Source organism: Arachis duranensis, chromosome 9 (genome assembly GCF_000817695.3).
Source record: "Arachis duranensis cultivar V14167 chromosome 9, aradu.V14167.gnm2.J7QH, whole genome shotgun sequence".
In the NCBI taxonomy this organism is placed as follows: Eukaryota; Viridiplantae; Streptophyta; class Magnoliopsida; order Fabales; family Fabaceae; genus Arachis; species Arachis duranensis.
In genome coordinates, this window is record NC_029780.3 from 30,410,465 (window position 1) to 30,414,442 (window position 3,978).

Sequence of the window (3,978 nt, forward strand, 5' to 3'; positions counted from 1 at the left end):
TGCGAGTGACAGCCGCATAGGATCATTTTCCCGAGAGGATTGAAAGTAGCCACCGCTGATGGTGAACCCCTATACACAGCTTGCCATGGAAAGGAGTAAGAAGGATTGAGTTGAAGCAGTAGGAGAGCAGGCGTCCTTGAGCCATACAGTATCTCCATATGCTTATCTGAAACTCCCACCAATGAATCTGCATAAGTATTCTATCCCTTTTATTATTTATTTTCTTATTACTATTTTCGAAAACCCATAAACCATTTTAATCTGCCTAACTGAGATTTGCAAGGTGACCATAGCTTGCTTCATACCAACAATCTCTGTGGGATCGACCCTTACTCACGTAAGGTTTATTACTTGGACGACCCAGTACACTTGCTGGTTAGTTGAACGGAGTTGTGAGCTTCTCTAACAGTGCCTGAAACTCTTTTATCACAATTTCGTCCACCAAAGTCCATGCCTCCATCCAAGCCTGTAGCATCCCAGCATAGCCCCCAATTGGAGTGTCCTCCTCACCTGTAAGTTCAATTGCTACGAATCAAAACAGATCTAGCATAGCATATTACACTACCTCTATTACACATGAACAATGCATAAAATAACTAAAAACAATACCAACCTTCATGAATGAAAAGTGGATCCAAGAAATTCGCAGGCGATATTGTCATCTTTTGAAAAGCTTCCCTTAGTGCCAACGTCCTCTGGTTGCGTCAAGGACGCCTGTTAAGTGGCTGATACAAAATCAAATAAAATCAATTGCTTAACTCAACTAGTTTTTCTAAATCATCAGCAAGAATGCGTAAGGCTAAAGTCAACACATTTGGTTCCTATTCAAAAATTGAATTAGAGACTCACAAGTGAAGGGACGACGGGAGTTCCAACCGAAGATGCCAGTTTAGAGGGAACCAGAGGTGCCTCCGACACGTTACTGGCAACAACAATGGCTTCACATTCTGCGTCGGAGAGGCCAAGCTTGTGGAGTGGACCCGCATGGTTACTGTTGTGGGAATCATTTACTCTAACAGCGAAGAGGTGGAGAGGGCGAAGAAGGCCCTGTTACATAAGTACTCTCTTCTATTTTTGAATTGGACTTCACAGTCTCTATACAAAACTGAAACAATAAAATATGTATTAATACACTCAACAGGCTTGCGTGATATCTTTCCCTGTTCCCTAAAGAAAGAAACTAAAATAGGACATTTTGTATCTGAGCAGAAAATAATAGTAGAGATAGAGTTAAAATAAAATGGAAGCAATATAAGAGTACCTGATCAACAAACAGATCCTAATAAATCCCTTAATAAGGTCTTCTCTGATAATGGAGTGAACGAATTTCTTAGAAGCAATGATGACTCTCTTAGGGGCAATCTTCCAGACGTTATATAACTTATTCTAATTCTGGCAAAAAATTGAGAATTACACCCATTAGCAAACTGAAAATTAAACTAACAGGAAGAAAAGAATGAAATGATTATTTAGATGACATAATAGTACTTAGCATCGACAATTGGAGACCTTGAAATCTACCAAAGCACAGAAATTAGTGTCAATGATAACATTGAGAACAAGAATACTCACCTCAAAAGATGAACCAAAATATGTGACTTCATTGTTAGCACTGATCCACCTATGCTTTCTAGTAACATCAGCTACCTGTCCAACAATATTGTAAAGAAAAGTTCTTAGGTTGTAATATTTAATCTACTAAATCAAAACAATAAACAAGAATAACAAATAAAACTTCCTATATATACTATAACACTACAAGAACATGAAAAGATCACAATATACTTAGGGAATTGAACTTGAATAGATCAAACAAAAAATTCATTATAATAAACTACTAAATTCATTGCTCGTAAATATATAGTGGCCAAATATATAGTATAGTTGCTGCCACTTGCAGCAGGACACAAAATAAGGAAAATGCTAATAGGAGAGTCTAATCTTTGATATGATAAGATTTAATTTACAGTGAGCAAATAAGACACAGTATCGGTTCACCGAACAATAATTAATATAGCGATTAAGCGAATAAACAATTCATCAAACACTTGGCGTGCTTGCGAATTTGAAACAATGTTCATCAATTAAAGAGATAATAAAACTCATTGAATGTTATATCACATAGCAAAGCATTCAGAATCTGAAAATGAAAAACAAAGAAATGAATAAAAAGGAAAAAGAGAAAGAGAACCGAAAATTGAGAATGAGTAGAACGAAGAAGAGCATGCAGAAGCGAGAGAATGCCGATGGAGAACACGAGAGTCATTTGTGGAGGAGAGTTGACAAAATATGAGCTTTCTCTTGCTCTTAGAGACTTGGGCATTGCGACAAGATCTAGAAACGCGTTGATAAAGGAGGTGTCTTGGCTCGATCTCAGTTGCTTTCTGGCAACAGCATAAAGGAGATGAACTTTAGTAGTGACGACGGCAGCAATGGCAGAAGAGGCGGCGGCGGCGGAGATGACGGTGGAGATGGCTATCGCAATCTTAGGGTTTCACTGAGCTCTCATCCTGTGTTCTTTCTCTTCAAATATTTTCTTGGATTTTGAAAAGAGTTGTAATTATATGGTAATTTAAGTGGTAACAATGAGTTTTATTATTAGTTATCTTGTGGGAGTTTATCGAAATGTCACAGATAAAATATAGTATGAAGGTTTTTAAAAGCTCTCACTAAAAAACACCCACAAATATATATAAATTTTGTAGTGTGTCAACACTAATAACATATTATAAGTTTTTATACATACACTATTTACCAACACTAAGCCTTAATTAGTTAAACTTAAACTCGGTGCGCAAGTGAAAATAGGTAACTAGCACGTCATGACGTCAATATCAGATAAGGAAAAAGTGCATTATGAAAAACAACTACTAGTTAAATCCTTGTAAAAAGGAAGGAAAATTATATGGTACAGATCTAAATCTGTACAGATTTAAAGATATAATTATGTGGCAAAATCTTAACCACACATTCTAAAGTCACACTTTTCATCTAAAACCGTAACTCTTCACAAAGAAAAGCGTCACCTAATGGAAAAAAGTAAATTAGAAGATTTAAGAGAAGAAATAATTAAGTTATCAAAATTAATAGATCAAAAATTAATGATTTTAACTAATGTCAACTGTAATGACACCGAATTCTTAAAATCAATACAAAATGATTTTTCTCAAAATCTTTACTTTACTATAAGTTTTATTGAAGGACTTCAAAAACCTGAAAAAACTTATTTTTCACATGGAATTTCTAAAAAATGTTACCATGGAAATGATTCCCCACATCTTTATCATACTTTTAACCCACAATTAAATTCTATAGTAGATATGCTTGAAGAAATATTAGTATCCATAAAATTTCAAAGAAATAAGGAAAAAGAGAATCCCAAGGAAGAAAAATTTCAAAACATAATTAACATAACAGATTTAAAAGTAAAACCACCACTAAAATTATGAATATTGAAGAAAAATTAGAAGAAGTTACAATGCTTTTTAAACAATTAAAAATGGCTCAAGAAAATAATATTATGGAACATGGTTTTCAAATAGAAGAAGAATTAGTAAATTCTGAAAATATAGAAAATGAAGAACACATTCTAGATTATTCAAGTGACGAAGAACCAGCAATTCCAATACAAGTAAAAAATGAAGCTGGAACATCTAAGGATAATCAATCTCAATTTAAATGGGAAACGGTTTTGATAATTATGCTTTTAAAAAAGGGTTCATAAATAAAGATTCAAAATATACAAAAATACTATCAAAATACGTTCCTAAAATCCAGAAAATGGAAGGAGAAAGAATGCTTGATTTAGACTGTAAAAAAAATGAAAAAGAAATTTTCGAAAATTGGTTGAATTCCTTCCTATTAGAAGCCTTTACTAATCCAAAACTTAGTGAATTGTCTGGAAGAGACATTTGGAATTACATAGGGTTTCATACTAAAGGAACCATAAGAGATTATATGACATCAATAGAAAACCAA